The following is a 7,527-nucleotide window of genomic DNA, read 5'->3' as shown; positions in this document are numbered from 1 at the left end:
GAGTCTTGTTTCAGACTTAAACTACTGTTTGTGATTAAAGTTCCAAAGTGAGACCTACAAAATTCTAACAAGGGCTAAGGTGTAATTTAACAAAAAGAAAAAAAGACATTTAAATGGTGAAAATAGGGAGTATGACAACCTGTCAGATGGTACAATAATAACTGATGCTGCCTCACCGCTTTAGAATATATTACAGTATAGTATAGCTTGTGCAGGAAAATAAACTGCATTTTGTTATTATTCATTTTATGTTTATTTGTAAACATAACTGTTCTTCTCTACTGTTTCGTTGTACGTTTGTTGGTAATGATATGTGGGATTTTTGTTTTAACACTTTGAACGTGAGGCATGGGTTAAATCATGTGTCATTCCATCTGTCAACACACAGAATACTCCGTATAGACCAGCGTTTCCCAAACTCCGTCCTGGGGACCCCCTGTGGCTGCAGGTTTTTGTTCCAACCACATTCCTAATCAGTGACTACACCTGATAACACTGATCTCATTTAATTAGCTGGGATTTTTTTTCTCTTATTCTACAGTCGGAAAAGCACAGCAGCATGATTTTTACATTTATAAGACATTTAGAAATACTTCTGCTTTTGCTATAGATTTAAATGCTGAACTCTTTTTTGTTGATTTCATTATATTTTGCCCTTTCTCTGTGCAATTTTTCCCCTTTGTTGTATCTTATAATGGCAATTAAAAATGAGCAGAGCAGACACCCAGGCAAACACGGAATAATCAAAGCCTGCAACTACTTCAGTGTCAGACCCACTAATTAGTAAATAATGGATTAAACAATTAGAGCAGCTGGAAAAGGAATGGAAATCAAGATGAAAATATTCTTAAACAGAAAAAAATACATTATTCCCATAACTGCTTGGTGCATTTTAATATATACTAGCCCACCCGCAGCGTACCATACGCCACATAATCAGGCCGTTTTTTTAATGATTTTTAAACACAGGGAGAAAAGTAACATTTGAAAAATCAGAAATGCAATAAATCAGCAAGAAAAGCAACATTGTTAACAATGCACGGAACGAACCAACACACAATCGTCCGTGACTGAAAACTGGCAGACCGCCATCGCGCCCTGCCTGCTCATGTGCCCACCTCCAACTCGTCACTTGAGTTGTTGTCGTCTTTGCACAGTCCAGATGTACCTGTGACTCACGTAGACTTTTCATTGCTCTGTGCGGTTTTGTCTGCTTTTCTAAATATAATCCACCAAGACACCCGACCACGGTGGTAGCGCGAATTGCTGTATGTAGCGTGTAAAACAGTTTGCTATTGTGCACACAGTCATGCGTCGTAACCGAAAACTCGGTTTTTAAAGACTGCTTACTTCATTGTGTTTTAACCTCAGTTGTAAAGGATTGTTTTAAGGATCCCATGGGATACCCCTCGCAAACCGTTTTACACGCTGCATATGGCGTTTCACCTCTGCGAGAAACATGCCTCTATGAACAGTCAATGTCGCTCGGAGGTGCATGTGGCCTCTACGACAGACGAATATAAATGACGCCATTTTTTCTGTGTCGTCACGTCCGAGTTGGTGGGCGTGGCTCTGCGAGTTGTCGTTGTATCCAATGGTCTTGGAGTTGGTGGGCGTGGCTCCTTCCTGCGTGCGCCATAGGTGTCTTACTTGTCGGGCTTAGTGATATATATATATATATATATATATATATATATATATATATATATATATATTTTTTTTTTCCCCAAACAATATCATTTCTATATTGTTCCCAAAACACAGAACCTAGGAAATAACAGTTCACTTAATTAGTCCAGGAGTCCAATTAAAAACAGAAGCGGATTGGAAATTAGGCAAACCTGCAGCCACAGGGGAGTATAGGAAGCACTGATCCATCCTGCAGTGTCTCAGACACTTGAGCTGCCATCTAGTGGATAGTCAAAATGTGTAGCTATGTACACAATCTGTAGTTATGTTGTCGCAAAAAAGGTATAAAAAGGTGCTGTGTTAAGACAACTAGATTTGTTGCAAGATAAATATCTTTATGAATTTTACTGTTGTAGCCCCAAAAATCATTGGCTGTATTTTTTACCTGTTTGTTTTGGCAATCCATACCGCTAAAATATTACTGTTGTAATTAATTTTAAAGTTTGTACTATCACATAATTGTTCTATTTTATTAGATGTGTTGCATCAGACGTTTATTCGTTTGGTACTATTGCTGTGGAGTAAGCAGAATGTGAATTAGATAACTGTTAAGTTGAATTTCTATATTTTCATTTCTGTACAGTTTCACACTCATTCATCTATGTCTTTGGAAAATTAAAGATGAAATGGCACTCAGCTCTTGGCTTGTGAATCGAGTTTAACTCGCTGTTTATCTGCATCAACACTTGGGAAGAAATAACTTACAAAGAACTGTAAAATAATGTGCCAAATCACGTTTTCCCGTACATATATGTAGCAGACTAAATCAAATGTACATTTGGATGAACAAACAGATAATTTCCCAAAATTATTTGATACAAGTATAAGTACAGTACCTGAAGCAACCAGTGAAAGTTATGGTAATCCAACAAGCTACAGCTCATTACAAATCACATTAGCTACAAAAAAGTCACAACTACTAAAATTTAGATTATCAAACTACCAGAAAGAGAAACCATTTAGAACAGAAAGTGTGTTAAACTAAGTTCAGACCTACTAGTATTTAAATAAAAATTAGACTGTATTGAATTTAAATGAGAGATGGGCAATGCCTGTACAAAATAATCACTTTCATCAGCAATAACAGAATCTTGCACATGGTACAAACATCTATTCTATTCAATTTAGTCCTGGAGCACAGAGCTCTGAAACTTTTCCTGTCTAATGCAGCTAGGATAAACATCATATGTGAAAGCAATTACTAGTATAAAGAACATGGAGATGGTTTCATAATGTATTATTAGAAGAACCCAAATCACTAATGCAATACCAAGAGCTGAAATACAGAACAAAGGTGTTAGGAAAACTTTCTGTGCAAGTCTGTGAAGTGTTTCCAAGTTTGCCTTTCCTGGACCATTTGCTTTCAGCACATTTAAAATGGGGAGGAAGAGATCACATTAACTGCAGCAGTATCGATAAGAAGTTCCTATTTAATGATAAAATGTTAGCCAAAGACTTTATCTTACCTTTAGACCTACAAAAATATATGGTGTGCAAGGGCACCATAATGGGCTGGGGAGTTAGGACAATTCCAAGGGCCCGGTTTGGAACATATTTTCATTACTTTATATTGGCCCGTTTTTGAAAATACATTTAAAGCATAACTTGCATATGATTTAGAAATTAATGGTTTTTCCTAAAAATAGCAATCTATACTCAATCTACCTGGCATTTCACACCAGACAAACCTCCATCACACCATCGGTCCACCCCCTTGCTTAGCTTAGCCAACATTAGATGCATCTTTGTATTGCTTAATTGAAATGTTGAAATCAAATTCCAGGTTCCAGAAAAGGAAAGAACAGCAAGAAAAGCTTGAAAGTGAAGAGAGGGCAACAGTTTATCAAAGAAAGGTCAATTCATTAATGATAATGAACTGGTTTACAGAATTAATCAATATTACCCAGAAACTAAAGATAAAAAAATCTCATTAGAAGCCAATTTAGAGAAGCTGAGCTGCTTATTATTAAGTAATCTACATGGAATGTGCCATTTCTGTTGTAATAATTTTGACATTATTCACCTGCCTAAAAAAAAAATTGTTCTTTCCTTATATCGGATAGCAAACATTAGGGCTATCAGATTAAATTGCACTCATTGAATACAATTCTAATTTATCTGAAACAGGATTTGAAGGTCAAGTTTGATATTCAGTTGTAAAAGAACAGTTGCTTATTTTACTTAGCAACAAATTTGCCATTGTGATATTGCACACATGCTATGAAATGCTGCGGCATTCCGTATATCTGGTCTTTCACTTCACTTCCACAATTAGTCTTTTCGTAATTCTTCATAGTTAACTATCTTCTTTAGTAAAAATCATTTTGATCCAATTCACACCTAAACCTGGGATTCCTGACTGGTGTTCTATGCTAAGGTGTTATTATTGAAAATGGAAAATAAATGGCATAACTTTGATTTTTCCTTATATTGTTATAATGCTTTAAAATACTCACCTCAAAAGAGCCTCTTCAGTTCAGTTTAGCTACCTCCACCAACATGTCTCCATCTTAAAGTTGCTGCTGGTGTGACATGTAAAGCCTGTAACAATGAGGCGTAATTAAAAATATTCAGGCCACTTTTATTACAACTTTCCTGCACTGTAAAGGACCCAAATGTGCCATTTAGTTTAATTCTGGCTGTTCTTCATTTTCTGCTGGCTCTACTTGCAGCACCAAAATGGCTTTCAGTGCTGTAAACTTCAAATCAGGGGCCACACAATCTGCCTACTTTACATCAGCTACACTTTTAAGAAAACCACATTTTTCACTTCAAAAGTTTACTCCATATTCTAAAACTTTCCTGTAAACATTCAAATTATTTTTAAAGAATTTAAGTGGATTTGAAAATGTTTGCTAAATGAGGATTAGACATTTAAAGATCACTATTGTGCAACATGTAGTATATTAAATTACAGTATTAGGCAGAAACACATCTTAATCAATTGAGTTACTGCCTAAATTTACATACAAAAAAGATTTTCTGGTCTCAAGGAGCAAACAGCCATTTAGCTGGGGAAAATAAGCTAGTGACTGTGTTTATTTTGTTTAAGCAATCCTAGATGATTTTGTCTGGGGTTCATGTGTGTTATAGACAGTAATGCCCATATTTCTCATTGATCACATCACTTAGTACGCACAGAGAAAGGGGTTTTCAAGCACCCCATACATCTGAAGGCTGCAACATCCACACAACATACAGAGTCATACGTTCCTCATGCTTTGCTGGCACACTATGAGCAAAATGAAAACAAAAAAAAATCCAAGTATGATAAAGGAATGTGGTGCGACGCCTAAGGACTTCAGCTCCTTCTCATGGCTGATTTTCACGCTTGCTTAGTTTTCAGTTCTAGACTGAAGACAACTGTGTAGAGGCTTCTCTTTTATAGAGTGCACATACACAGGATTTTGGTAGCTCTTTTATTTAAATATAACACGTGCCCAAGTATCACCATTAACTTTTCCTGCCAGTTTCTGTTCCTCATGTTGCTGCTGGTACCATAAAAATAACATTAAAAAAAAAATAACACCTAGAATCCTTAACCCAATTTTCAATATATTTACTTATTTTTCATTTGAATATCCAAACCTATTTTTTTTGCTAATTTGACACCACTAGTATGTATGGAACTCAAATAGGTCAATACCATCTCACATAGGCAAAGTTATAAAAAGCTTTCAGTGGTTAGGGGGTTATATAGAGTTTAGGGTTGGTTAGTTCTGGTCTGGGTGGGGCCCTAAGATGATTTCCTTGCATGGGGTCCAAACTTTCTAGTGGCACCCTGGGAGTTTGTTAAGGATTATGCTATTGTGAAAACCAATTCATTTCTTAACTGTGTTATGGAAACTGTCTTGATTTTATGAAGTGAAAGCTCTGCCAACCTTACTTAATCTGGCACAGAGGACTGGCCTGCTCTTATCTGGGACTCCGTCAGGCTTGTTGTAATAAAGGACATTAGAATGGTAATCAGTGCCTGTTACTGAAAAGAAAATTTCCGACACAAGAGGTGAAATCAAAATAAATAATATTTTGCCTTTTTTGTGCCTCCACCAAGTGTTGTGATGGCAAGAAACATCTATATATCTGACATACCTATTAGGTGCATGATGCCTAAACTAACCCAGTTGTATAATTCACCTGTTTCAACACAAAAGTAAACAGGAAATTAAAGAATTTACCTTCTCTCTTCTGGATATGATTTACTCCTCTACCTAGTATGTCAGCACTGATGACACTGTATTTAACTAATTAGCTTGGTATTATTGGATTGACAGTCTAAAAATAATGCTTTGTTTAAGGTTTTGATGCTACAAGTTCACTTTTCAAAAATAAAACTTTCAGAAGGTACATCTGGGGGATTTTATGAAGGAGAACTAATATCAAGAGACAAATAGATTGCAATTAAAACTTCAGTTAATCAGATGTGGTTAAAGCAACATGATATTAATGTTACTTCATTGATAAAAGAGACTGTTTTTTTCACAGTCCTTATTAGTTAAGACATTGAAACTCACAGATATTAATTAGTTTATTAGCAGGGAAATCAAATTCAGATCCTCACTTTGAATCTCATTATTTTTTAGAAGCTGGTTAAGGAACAAAACAAAATGATGGGCTCTAAATCTTAAAAAGTCCATAAGGCAAAATACGTGTGTTCAATTACTGACAATAACTGGCTACTAATTAAGAAAGGGGCGGGGCACAAGTGAGAAATAAGTCGTACTTTCAATATCTGGGTACTCATCATAGTCATATTTGCAATGATGAATGATCATCTAGTAAAATAAGAATATTGTAATTTTAAGTGATTTCTAACAGAATACCAGCACATATCACGGTTTAAAAAAAATTAAGGTTGATGTATTCTAAGCAGCATTAAAACAAGTGATCTAATTATTAAGAAGAATGCAAGATGATTACTTACCTTTCATAACAGTTGCTATAGGTTAACTCGATGTAGAGATAATCATGCCACACGAATTTCTTGTTATTTCAGTGAGAAAAAGGTTTCTACTAGGACGCTCGATTCTCTTTGTGGTCTGTACGCCATTTTCCCCGTGTGTATTGTAATGACATTCCTGGTTATCTCTTTACATCCCTGATTTCTATAGGCGAGCCCGCCAGAAGATTCTAAAAGGTCTGATCATCCCCGTTCAGTGAAACTGGCCCTCACTCAGAGTTGGCTTCTCATCCGAGACTAATGGTCCTTCCCGAGTAAATGAATTACAATCAGAGTTTTCTGAAAAAGAAATGAATAATTTAATAACTGGTGTCTTAAAAAATGCAAGTGTTAAAAAGTTGACTGTTCCGTTCATATCTAATAAACTGCCGTCTGTTTATTCAATTCTTCTGTTCGAGTTGTACTCACTTTGGTTTAGATTGTTTTATTTATCGGCATCAAATACGTAGTTTGTTAAAAGATGTAATATCAATGTGCTCCTGTGCTTAACTAAAAAACGCAACTGATGCTACAAATGTAAAAAAAAAAAACTTGAACGAATGCAACAACTACTTTACTTATCCTTCAAATAACTCTTTAAAACAATCGTTAGTATAATGCGCAGACTGCTTTAGGGTGTTACGTGATACTACAGTATGTTTGTATCTGCGTTCTGCGAACGATCTTCTTAACTCTGCAGTCGGGTGATGTTGAAACTGGAGCTGGGTACACGGGTTTTGGTAAAAGCATATAAATACGCAAACACAATCTGGATTCACATTTTCGCTACTGGGGCTTCTAATACGCTTCCGTATTACTGTTATTCTCCAAACTCATCTACGAATTCTTCCGGCCCGAGGGCCGCCCCCAACGGCGGCAAAAGGCACGTGACTATAAAG

General features: G+C 36.0%; 1 long non-coding RNA gene across 1 annotated transcript; it reads right to left on the bottom strand.

The window, feature by feature from the left end:
- Nucleotides 1-4,153: 4,153 nt before the first annotated feature.
- Nucleotides 4,154-7,416, bottom strand: LOC120528603. The gene is made up of 3 exons (XR_005633557.1): nucleotides 7,058-7,416; nucleotides 6,614-6,928; nucleotides 4,154-4,230 (listed from the first exon to the last, which is right to left on the bottom strand). It is a non-coding gene; the product is annotated as an uncharacterized LOC120528603 (long non-coding RNA).
- Between the last annotated feature and the right edge of the window lie 111 nt (nucleotides 7,417-7,527).

This window comes from Polypterus senegalus, chromosome 4 (assembly GCF_016835505.1).
Source record: "Polypterus senegalus isolate Bchr_013 chromosome 4, ASM1683550v1, whole genome shotgun sequence".
Classification (NCBI taxonomy): domain Eukaryota; kingdom Metazoa; phylum Chordata; class Cladistia; order Polypteriformes; family Polypteridae; genus Polypterus; species Polypterus senegalus.
Note: the sequence above shows the minus strand (reverse complement) of the source record. Positions and strands in the feature narration are given on the sequence as shown.